The following is a 12,265-nucleotide window of genomic DNA, read 5'->3' on the forward strand; positions in this document are numbered from 1 at the left end:
CATCGAACGCAGCTTTGCCGGATTCAGGCTCCTCCCCGCTGAGGTTCAGCTTGGACCACCTTCCTCGGGACCCCAGGGGAGCGAGCTGAAGACCCAGCTTCCCCGGCTCCACCTGGGATCAGAAACGCAGAGGATGGGCCCAGGGTCTGTATCTGTCAGGGGCCCAGCACAAGAGGTCGAGTTGGAGACTCATCACCCTCCTTGGGCCCGGCCTGGGCCTGCGAAGGGAGTGTGCCCCCTCAGGGCTTCCTCACCCAGCTAACCCAGCCCTGCAGCATCCTGGCTGCCAGCCTGGGGTTCCTTTCCACTGTTCCCAGAGGAGCAGGGACATGGCTTTGCCCTACTCCAGGCAGAGAGCCCGGGGTGGCTCCTGAGTCCCCCATCTCATCTCCCCAGTCTCTGGGGCTCCCCAGTCAGTCAGCTGAAGGCTGGTGGGCAGCGGGAGAGAGAGGCTTGGCCTGGTGCCCCACCCTGCAGACCAGCCTGGTCAAGCGAGGGGAGGAAGGAAGCAAAGGCAGGCCAGGGGCCCGGTGGGGACAGGGGTGGGAGTGACGAAGGCCTCAGGAATTTGAAAACAAACATGTAGCCAGCGAAGGAAGAGGCTGCTGTTGGTTGCTGAGCCAGATGGGCCCAGTTCCCTCCCTCCCGGGACAGGCAGGAGTGAATCCCAGCCCTGCTGGCCCTGGCCCCTGTGCCCGGTGAGTTTCCACTCCACCAAGGGGATGGGAAAGCCTTTGGGGGTATGGGGCTGCTGGGCGTTGCCCGGACACCAGAGCATCCTGGCTGGAGTGAGGAGAGGAAGCAGCAGGGAATAGGGAGCTTTAGGAGTACCCAGGAGGCCCAGCAGCAACGGTCTGCCTCATCAAGCATTTATTGAGCACCAACGGTGTACCAAGAATTCAGAGACAAGAGCACTCCGCAGCTGGTAAGGGAAGCAGGCACAGGGGAAGGTAATACTGAGGGAAGGCCTGTGGGCCTCCTGCAGAGGAAATCAGAGAAGGCTTCCTGGAGAAGGTGGCACCTGAGCTGAGCCCTGAAGGACAGAATCTTATTTATCTCACCCCTCCCTCTCCCAGATGAGTGAGCAGGTGACTAACAGATAGATGGAATGAAGAATGAATGATCCACTGAAAAATGCGAAGTCTAAAGTCTCAAGGTCCAGAGTATAAAACCCATCTTCTCACCCCTCAGCTATGAACTCCCGTCATAGCCCTGGGGCTATGCTCCCGTTTGCTCCCCAGAGACTCTGAAGCCAGTGTGCATGGGTTCAAGTGCCGACTCGGTCACTTACCAGTTGTGTGACTTTGGGTGCCGTTACTTAACTTCTCTGTGCCTGGGGTGGGCGGGGACGGAGGGTAGGGGTGTCTATTCTCTGTAAAGTGGAAGGAGTAATAGTGCCTATTCATAAAGTTTCAGTGAAGACTGAGTGAGTTCAGATCAGTAAAGTGCTTAGAACAGTGTCGGGCATGTAGTGAGAGCTGCATAGGTGTTAATATTCCTTAGGTATTAGCTTATTCATTACTCACTCACTCATTTATTCATTGATTCACTCACTTATTCAACCCACTGTTCACACACTTCCTCTTCACTAGTTCTTTGTTGAGCAATCCCTGTGCCCAGGCCCTCGCCTCCTTGCCTTCTGAGCCTCCTTGACCAGAAGCTGCCTGAAGCAGAGGTGACGTGCTAAGGACCAGGGTGTGCGCCCCCTCCTCCACCAAGGGCTCCTTGGCCAGGCCTCCGAGTCTGGGGGTGCCCGCTGAAGCCCTCCACGGGGCCGCCTTGCCCACTGCCCTCTTTGACAGACTGGATTCTTCCAAGTCCCAACCTCGCCCAGCCGGCGGCCCCTGCAGTGCCCACTCCCTACCCACACCTCAGGCCCCACTAAGCCAGGAGCCCCAGATCCAGGGCACAAGCCGGCTCTGCCCGAGCCAGGAGCCCAGAGAACGCTGCAGCCCGATCCCATTTCACAAGCGCGCAATTAGAGCTGAGCATCAGGCGTGCTGAGCCTGATGATCGCGTGCTGATTAATGTTAGATGGGCGAGCAGAAGGTTCCACCGTTTCCTTCTTCCCACAGGCCCTGGGAGAACAGGTCATGCAGGCGGAGAGTCTGTAGAACCATTTCCTGCTTACTGGCACCCTGCTGGGCACTTTCTACCCTTTAACAGCATGGCATGACTTGAATCTCATCAATGGGGAAACTGAGGCTCAGAGAGGTCAAGGGACTTATCCAAAGACACACAGCCAATAAGTGTGGCTGTGGGATGCATACCCAGGTCTTCTAACACCTCATCTAACCCCCCAGGAACAATCAAGGTTGGCGTGAGGGGCTGGATTTGGGCATGAGGTGATGTTTGGGCCAGAGGGTGGGTGGGGCAAGAGAGAAGGAGAGCGAGAGAGGCAGAGCCAGGCAGGAACACTGGTGCAGGGCGGGTAACGGGAGCCTGGCCAGGTCCGGGGCTCCTGGGCAGGCCCCACTGGGCCCTGGAAGCAGCAGGCTCACCCTGTAGAGCTGCCAGGGTGATACCAACTCGACCTGCCAACTCAGCGATTGCATCGGTTTTCCTGGAAAACAGCAGACACGGTGGGGGTGTCCAGGAGGGTGTCACCTGCTTGGGAAAAGGAGGCGTGGGCACCCCATCGTGCCCTGCAGCTCCTCCCCCAGCCAGTCTGTATGGACTCGCCTCCAGGTGCTGGGGCCAGTCCCCTACTTCGACCCCCACACCACTGGACCCAGCAGGCAGGGCTGACAGTGGAGCGGAGCCCAGCGTTCCACAGGGACCCTAGTGACCAGTGCTGCCAGCCGCCACTCAGCCGAGCCCCAAGCCTCCCCGGGCACGTCCGCGCCTGCCTCCTGCAGCGCCTCGTTTCGCCCCACCCTACAGGGGGCAGGTGTAGACGCACACGGAGGCAAGGTGAACATGACACCTTTTGGTGTCACTCTTCTTAGGAGGAGGCCATGGGTCACAGCTTTAGGGACATCAAAGACCTCCCCGGGGTCAGGTTCAAAGCATCCCCCTGCCCAGCTGGGGACTTCACTTGGGATCAGAGGAGGTGCACCCCCCCCCCCCCCCCCCCCCGCGCGCACAGGTGCAGGGTGGAGTGGGGGGCCCCAGTCACAGGCATTTGTCACACCCTGGAGGGGATAATAAGATCATCCTCACACCAGGCAGGACGTGACAAAGGGAGGGAGGGGGGAGGCACCGGGAGGGAGGGCCAGGCAGAGGGCCTGTGGGCAGCTCAGCTCCCCTCTCTGAGCCTCAGCGGGGAGCTGGTAAAGGACTAACACCTGCCTCTGGTGTAGGGTGAGGACGGGCTCAGGGGGTCGATTGTCTATAGTGTAAACACTCCTAACTCGGCCAGTTTCCAGCACCAGCACCAGCTTCACATCACCAAATGCAGGGCCGGAAGAGCGGGTCGGAGGGTGCTGCCCCACCAGGCTCCCCATTGGGGTCTGCCCGCCTCGCAGAGCCGCCTGAGGCTTGAGGGGGCTGACTACACGCCTGAGCTTTGTGAGCGGGACTCCATGCAGAGCTGGGGGAGGTGGCCCTTGTAGCAAAGGGCTTCAGGGAGTCGCCCCCACCCTCCAGTCAAGCCGGCCAGGGTTCAAAGAGGCTCTTCCGCCTCTGACTTGCTGAGGGACCTCAGGCAAGTCTCTCCCCATCTCTGAGCCTGGGTTTTCTCCTTTGTGGGGCTCTGGGTCCAGTTCAGACCCCCCCCACACACCTGTATTCAATAAACCGGAAGCACCCCCGAGTGCCCAGCCCATGCTGGAGCCCCCGAAAAAGTCAGAGAACACTGTCCTCAAGGTGCCAGCTGTCCAGGGGGAACACAGAGATGGTGACGTGCCCGGTGACGCTGCCGCCCTGGAGGCCTGGGCAGTGGGGACAAGAAAGGGGATCCGGACCCAGCCCCAGGGCCAGTGGGGAGGTTCCTGGAGGAGGGGCCATGGCCAGCCACCACCTTGTTTGTCAGACCTTTTGCTTTCGGGGCTGAGGTCAGGACTGTGCATACGATCCTATTTCCCTGAAACCATGCCCTCCCTCGCCCCTGATCCGCCTGCTGCCCTGGGTCCCCACCCACCTGCACAGCTAAGCATCAGGAGGTCTCAACGTCCTGGAATGCGAGGAGTGGGTAGGGCACCACCCTCAGGACCCTTGGGCCCAGCCCTGGGTGTTGCTGCCCCCTGGTGGCAGGCCTGGGAAGGATACTGCTGCCACTGGAGGAAACCAGTTAATGAAGAGCCATCGCCATAAAAAAATAAAAGAATGATGACATTCATCACTTTAGTTTGTAATGTACCTTCTCAGTCAATCAAAAGCTGGACAGAGTAGACTGAAATCAGATGGGGATTTACGTCCTGATTCAGTTTCCAGCTGGTTGTGTGACCTTGGGTAAGTCCTATCACCTCTCTGAGCCCCCGACTCCTCATCTGTAGAATGGTGACCAAAACAGGGCTGTTGTAAGGGTTACATGACCTGATGCGTGGCACAGAGGTTGGACTGAAGGCAATAACACCGCCGTCGTTATAACACCTGCCAATTGGCCATACCTCACCTCCCCTTTGCACATGCTTTTTGCAAAGTCCTTTCTCAAGCTGTCACGTCTGTCCTTGGAACCTGCATTCTTTTTTTTTATTTTTTTAAAGTTGTTTTTAAAAATTTTATTTTTAATATATTTTATTGATTTTTTTACAGAGAGGACAGGAGAGGGATAGAGAATTAGAAACATCAATCAGCTGCCTCCTGCACACTCCCTACTGGGGATGTGCCTGCAACCAAGGTACGTGCCCTTGACCGGAATCAAACCTGGGACCCTTGAGTCTACAGGCCGACGCTCTATCCACTGCGCCAAACCGGTTAGAGCTGGAACCTGCATTATTATTCCCAGGTAACAGGTGAGGGGACTGAGACTCAGAAAGGGAAGCTGCTTTCCCAGAGCATCGTGGCTTGTACGTGGTAAAACCGGACGCAAAGCCAGGTCTGGCCGACTCCAACCTCAGTGCTCACTTCCCCACACCCCGCTTTGGAAAGGCGAATGCACCTGAGAATTCCCCGAGTCCTTATTGCCTCATCGAAGGAAGAGGCACAGCTCTGCCCCCGTCAGCTGTCAGCTTCTTCCTCCACCTTCTCCCACACCCACGCCACCATCTAGAATGCCAGGCCAGCAGCTAACCCTTCCCTCCCTCCTGACCACGCCCCCAGCCCTCGGGGCAGCTCAGGAGCCAAGAGCTTGAAAGCCGCTTCCGAAGGCCGTCCTGTCCATCCATCGCCTGGCCCCATCCCCACCCCAGCGGTGACTGTTCGTCCTGTTCCTCACGCTGCTCAGGGGAGGAGATTCCGCAATGGCCTTCCCGCCCGCGCAGGTGTTTGTCACAGCCCCACAGGCAGGAAAGTCTACCTTTTGTCTAACCAGAGTCCCTCCTGCCAAAGCCTCAGCCCACTACCTTTTGTTCTTTCCGTCAGAAATATAATCTGGGAGGACAGTTGTGGCCCAGAAAGAGGGACCCTGGAATGGCGAAAGGTCACTCAGGGACAGGAAGTGAGAGCTGAGCCCAGGTTCAAACCCAGGTCAGGGTGGCAAGAGTGGCCGAGCCAGTCTCCGGTGCTCAGGGCGGCCTCAGCCCAGGTGGGGCAGCCTCACCCGCAGCCACCCCTGGTGTGAGCCACAGGAGCTGGGTGAGCTGGGTGCCTGCAACTCAGCCACAGCCTGCAGGCACCAGGAGACCCCCGGCCCCTGTGGCTCACACCGGGGGCTGGAGTGGGAAGCAGAGCAGGTCTGGAGCGTGAAGAGCTCAGGCTCAGGATTCATGTGGAGCTGGGTTCGAATCCCTTCAGAATATCTCTGTACTGGGCCCTGCACTGGGCACCGAGGCCACAGCCAAGGCCCCATGGACGGAGCTCCTGTCCTCATAGAGCTCACAGTCCAATGGGGGAGGTGACAGTAACAGATTAATAAATGAACAAACAGGGAACTGAGGGTGGGGTGACCCCATTTGCCAGGGTGGTCAGGGAAGTCCCCCTGAGGAGGTGGCATTTCAGGGGAATAACAAGCAGCCAGACTTCAAGATCTGACGGGAGAACATTCCAGGGAGACGCGCAGCCAGGGCAGAAGCCTGAGACTGGGATGAGCTTGGAGTCTGAAGACCAACTAGAAAGACGGCTGGGCAGCCAGCCTGTGTGGGGCGCCAGGGTACAGGCCTGCCCAGTGCCTTGCTCGCTGATGTCAGTTTTCTTTCCTTCTTTCTTTCAATCTATTTCTACTAGAGGCCTAGCACACGAAGTCATGCACGGGAGGGTCCCTAGGCCTAGCCTGCAATCAGAGCCATCTTCTGCCCGTTCACCAGTCCCCAGTCCTACCCCGCCAACAACACCCACCCCGGCCCGTGGTTCCCCATTGGCCATCCAGTGATCGGAGCCTGCAGGCTGGGGGTGGGACCGAGAGGTGGTCACTGCACCTCATAGCAACTGGTCGATTGGTCGTTCTGGTGGTTACGCCATTATGGTCACTGACCTTTTATTATATAGGATTGATTTCAGAGAGGAAGGGAGAGGGAGAGAGAGAGAAACATCAATGGTGAGAGAGAATCACCAATGGGCTGCCTCCTGCACGCCCCTCTACTAGGGACTTAGCCCGAAACCCAGGCATGTGCCTTTGACCAGAATTGAACCTCGGACCCTTCAGTCTGCTGGCTGACGCTCTATCCACTGAGCAAACCAGCCAGGGCTGATGTCAGTTTTCTCATCTGTAAAATGGGATCTCCAATACTGCCTACTATGGAGACAAACACAGAGGCCTCCTCCCAGGGGGGTGACCCATATCGACTCCATCAAGGGCATCCTTCAGGGTTTCATCTCAGTACCATCCCCCAGCCCAAAGCTGCCCCACCACGCACACAGGGGGCTCCCCAACCATTTCAGAGTCAGGCATGGAGGGGTTTTAGGTCTCGCCCAAGTGCATTGCACGTCACAGTTTATAAAGTGCTTCCTCCGGTCCTTCCACTGCCCTGCAGAGTTGGGTTCCTGTGGAAATCTTTGGAGTCAGCTCTGGCAAAGGGTCTGACAGGCCCTGGCCCACAGCAGGTGCTCACAGAATGAACTTTTAAACTCAAAGGCCTTCCTTACCAAACTTCCTCCATCTGAAAAAAAGGTTCATTTTCCTGCCACACAGACCCCTAAGCCCGGAAGGCTATGGCTCACAGCTAAGCTCTGTTGGGATCAGAAGGCAACTCTCCATCAAAAGCTAGAAAAAGTATTGGAGCAAGAAGGGTCTGTGGGTCCTCCCACATGGATACAGAGCAGGAGCAGGCCAAGGCCAAGGTCAAGGTCAGGTCAAGGAGTTAAGCCACCGACTCCTCTCTTGCTCATGTCTCCTCGAGTCGCTGGTTCCCAGAGGACAGATCCTGGGTCTTGACTTGGTCACATCCCTGATCTACCACCTCCGTTTCAGCTCTCGGGACATAGCTTGGGTGGCACTGCCTTCAGGAAGCCTGCCCTGACCCCCTATGAGAGCTGGCTGCTCCCTTATTTGCCCACCCACGGTGCCAGGATTTCTCCCACTAGGATACTAAGTAAAGTTTCTGTCAAAGTTTAACTCACAGGCATAAAAGTAAAGACTTTAAGCGTGCAGCTCAATGGGTTGTCCCAAAATGAACAGCCTGTGTAGACAGCATCATCAGACGCCTCCCCCACTAGTTACTGCTCCTGCCGTCCTGACCTCTAGCCATCAGTTTGTTTTGCCTGTTTTCGTACTTTATTAAACACAGTCATCTAAGAAGCCCGAGGTCGTGTCTGGCTTCTCCCCCATTCTGTCTAGATTTGTCCCAGTCCTCACGCGCAGATACAGATGGTTTCTTCTCATTGCTGCATAGGCTTCCCACAACTTATCCATTTGATCATCAATGAGCGTTCGGGTAGTCTCCAGTGTTTTGGCAATGAAGGCGTCATGCCGCTAAGAACATTCCAGTCTGTGTCTTTGGGGGCCCAGGTGGACATGCTTCTGTTGGGTGTATGAGGAAAGAATTGGAATTGCCCGGTCAGAGCGTAGGCATCTACTTGGCTTTGGCAGGTGCAGCCAAGCTGTTTTCCAAAGCAGTGGTGCCAGTTCACACCCTGCCAACAGTTCAGGAGAGAGCCTGCCCCCCCACATCCCGCCAACGCTCAGGACGGTCTGGGAGTCCCTTGCTGGGAATCCACTAAGAAGGAAGTGAATGACTATCTCCACGCTGGCAGCCCCAGAGGCAGGGCCTGCGGGCTCCTGGCTCACCCTGAAGCCTCAGGTGCCCCAGAAATGAACAATTGAATAAGATTTTTTTAAAAGTTTCCTTTCAGGAGAAAATGTGAACAATAGGCTCAGAGTTTGGGGACCAGCAGGATCCCGTGACACTGCGCGGAGGGGATTGGCACTGGGTGGGGTGGGGCTGCAGGAAGCCATTGAGATGGGCTCCTGAAGTTACATGGTTTGGAAACTGGCTGAACAGACAGCCTCAGGGGGCAAAACCCCTACCACAGGCATGCCTACCCACTGCCTGTCCTGCCCAAGTATCACCCCCCCCCCTCCTCCTGCAACAAGCAAAGGCAGGGACCTGGGTCCTCGGCCAAGGCCAAATAGCAGGGCAGGGCCTGTTGGGCAGGGGCAGGTCCCGCCGAGAGAGGGGCTCTCCTAACATGCCTCGCTTGCATCTGCCTCCGGGCAGGTGAGGAATGAGGGGAGAGGGCCTGGTGTACCTCAGGCAGCCCTGCTCTCCCTGAATGACAGCATAGCCTCAGAGTCAGCGCCCCCCCAGCCCAGCCCCCAGGGATCTAGTCCAGATGCAGGTGTCGGCCAGAATCCAGATCCTCCAGGGGAGGTGGAAGGCAGGGGGGCTTGTTTCCTCTGCTTGACCGACCTCGGCTCCTCCCCGTGCAGACTCAGTGCTGGACAAGCAGAGGCCCCTTGGTCTTCGCTCAGTACAGGGATCCTGTTCTTGGACTTCAATTCTCAAGAGACAGAGGCCTCACCGCCTCACAAGCGCCCCCGTACTATGGCCATGCAGCCCTGGCTCAGTAAAAGCCACCATGTTTGGCAACTTCTTATGGGCCAGGCACTATGTCACCCGTACATCGTTTGCTTCACAGTGGCTCCGTGAAGTAGTGCGGTATCACCATCCCCATCGTGCAGGAACGGTAACTGAGGGGCAGAGCCATTGTCTTCTTAGAATCACGCACACAGATAGGTATGTCCTACCTCTGTCCAGTAGGAGAGCAAGAAGCCATGACACCTCCATAGCAATGAGCATGCCCAGCAACCAGATCTTGGTTCCTAAACACTGCCCACCAATCAAAGGAACCACACACCTTAGGCCGGTGGTTCTCAACCTTCCTAATGCCGCGACCCTTTCATACAGTTCCTCATGTCGTGGTGACCCCCAATTTCATGGTTACAAATTGAACATAATGAAAGCATAGTGATTCATCACAAACACAAGATGTAATTATATATGTGTTTTCCGATGGTCTTAGGCGACCCCTGTGAAAGGGTCGTTCGACCCCCAAAGGGGTCGCGACCCACAGGTTGAGAACCGCTGCCTTAGAGAAACGGCGGATTCCACCCCGGAGGCAGGGAGACTACAAGATGGGCTTGGAGCATCTTCTGGTGCCAGGAAGTAAGGAAATGCGCCACAAGCAAAAGGATGGGAGGATGCCACACAGACACAGGAGCTCATCGGAAAGAGCGCCCAACGGCCAACACTGGAACAGTTTACACAACGAAGTCAATACCTTGGTGTGGAATTATAACCCAACGATAAGATAGATAAATTCATGGGTCCACACTGATAGAAATAAATGATTGGTTGAATACATGGGGGCGGGAGACAAATCGTTCTTTCAAGAGAATTCCAAATAATATACGTAGATCCATCCTCCAGGAGGCGGGGCCAGCCCCCCACTCCACCTCACACACACTTCAGCGGGGGCTCCACTTGCCTCCAAGGAACAAAGCCTGGCAGCCCTCGCCGGTTTGGCTCAGTGGATAGAGCATCAGCCTGCGGACCAAAGGGTTCTGGGTTTGATTCGAGTTAAGGGCATGTACCTTGGTTGCAGGCTCCTCCCTGGCCCAGGCCCTGGTCCTGGTCGGGGCTCCTGCAGGAGGCAACCAATCAATGTGCTTCTCTCTCATCGATGTTTCTCTCTGTCTTTCCCTCTCTCTTCCACTCTCCCTAAAAATCAATGGGAAAATATCCTCGGGTGAGGATTAACAAAAACGTGGCAGACACCAGCTTCACCATGTAATCAAGGCTAACATCACCAGTAAGAAGTCACATGCCCCCTGAGATCATGTGATGAGAAAGGCACTGGGCCTGTGGTATTCTTGCCCCAAACCCATAACTCCTCTCTAGTCATGAGAAAAACATCAGATAAACCCAAACGGAGGGACAATCTAACAAAATACTGACCAGAACTCCTCAAAATTGGCAAGCTCATGGAAAACAAGGGAAGACTGAGAAGCTGTCACAGACCAGGCGAGACTAAATGCAGTGTGGGTTCCTGAATTGGGTCCTGGAACAGAAAAAGGACGTTCGTGGAAAAACTGGTGAAATCCGAATACAGTTTGGAGTTCAGTTAATAGTCATGTACCGATGTTGGTTTCTTAGTTTTGACAACTGTTCCATGGTAATGGAAGATGTTGACAGCAGGGAAAACACGGAGGGGTGTATGGAACTCTCTGTATAATCCTTGCAACTTTTCTGTAACTAAAAGCTTTATTTAAAAAAAAATCACATGGGGAATAAACATCTGAACCAGAATTGAAATTCAGGTGTGCCTGCCTCCTTAGCCCACACACTCCACCCTCCTGAACCACCTCAGGTTAGAAAGGAACCCCCAAAGGTTTCTTCATGGGGTAAGCTTCTCCCCATTTGCCCATGTTTGCCCTTTGGGACCCCCCAACTCGAGTTTTCTTTGCTCCGCCACCTCCTTGAGAGGGCTGAAGGGCACTCCCATCCCCCCAGGTGTTCTCTGTTCCCTGGTCCCTCCACTCTCTTGGGCAACTTGGATTCCGATGCATTAGCCTCCCCAGCATTTACCCTTCCTTCGCAACAGCCACTGATTTCTCTTGCGGATCCATTCAATTTCAGGGCAGACAATTCCCCAATCTGGCTCCAGGGATATAGAGCACATGGCCTAGGCTTAGGTCCATCAGCACACACCACCCCCTGACTTCCGTGATCAGCCCAGAAGTAGCCATGTAATCCAAGCTCGTCCAATCAGAGAGGTCTTCGAGAAAGGGGAGGAGGGGCAAAGACAATTCTCTTCTTCCATGTTGGATGTGAATGAAGAAGCCCCTCAGAGCCTGGCCAGTGTGGCTCAGTGGTTGAGCATCGATCTATGAACCAGGAGATCATAGTTCGATTCCCAGTAAGGTACATGCCCAGGCTGCAGGCTAAATCTTGCAGTGGGGGGTGTGCAGAAGGCAGCCAATCAATGATTCTCTCTCATCATTGATGTTTCTCTCTCTCTCTCCCTCTCCCTTCCTCTCTGAAATCAATAAAAATATTTTTTTTTTAAAAAGAAGAAGCCCCTGGGAGCCTTAGGATAAAGTTGACACCAAGAATAGCAGAGTAGAGAAATGTAAAGAGTTGAGTCCTCAGTCAGAAAAATGAGCCACTGGATCGAGCCTTGCCTGAAGTCCACCTTGACTCTACACTTCTCAGATATGAGAATCGTGGTAGACAGAGAAATGGTCTCCCAAAATGCATCCACATTCTAATGCCTAGAACCTATAAATGTCATCTCATATGACAAAAAGAAAAAAAAAGGCGTGGGTCATTGTAGATGGGACTTAAAAAATATAAGAAGGATTTAAGTTAAGAATTAAGAATCCAGCCAGAACCGGTTTGGCTCATTGGATAGAGCGTCGGCCTGCGGACTGAAAGGTCCCAGGTTCGATTCCGGTCAAGGGCATGTACCTGGGTTGCGGGCACATCCCCAGTAGGAGGTGTGCAGGAGGCAGCTGATCGATGTTTCTCTCTCATCGATGTTTCTAACTATCTCTCCCTTCCTCTCTGTAAAAAAATCAATAAAATATATATTAAAAAAAAAAGAAGAAGAATTAAGAATCCAGGTGGGCCCCAAATGCAATCACATGTATCCTTATAAGAGGGAGGCAGAGAAATATTTGACATAGACACACAGAGAAGGCAATGTGACCACTGAGGCAGAGGCTGGAGTGATACAACAGCCAGCCTAGGAATGCTGGCAGCCACCAGAGGCTGAACTAGGCAAGGAA

Source organism: Myotis yumanensis, unplaced genomic scaffold (genome assembly GCF_028538775.1).
Source record: "Myotis yumanensis isolate MYYU_CA2020_CCGP unplaced genomic scaffold, mMyoYum1.0.hap1 SCAF_2, whole genome shotgun sequence".
In the NCBI taxonomy this organism is placed as follows: Eukaryota; Metazoa; Chordata; class Mammalia; order Chiroptera; family Vespertilionidae; genus Myotis; species Myotis yumanensis.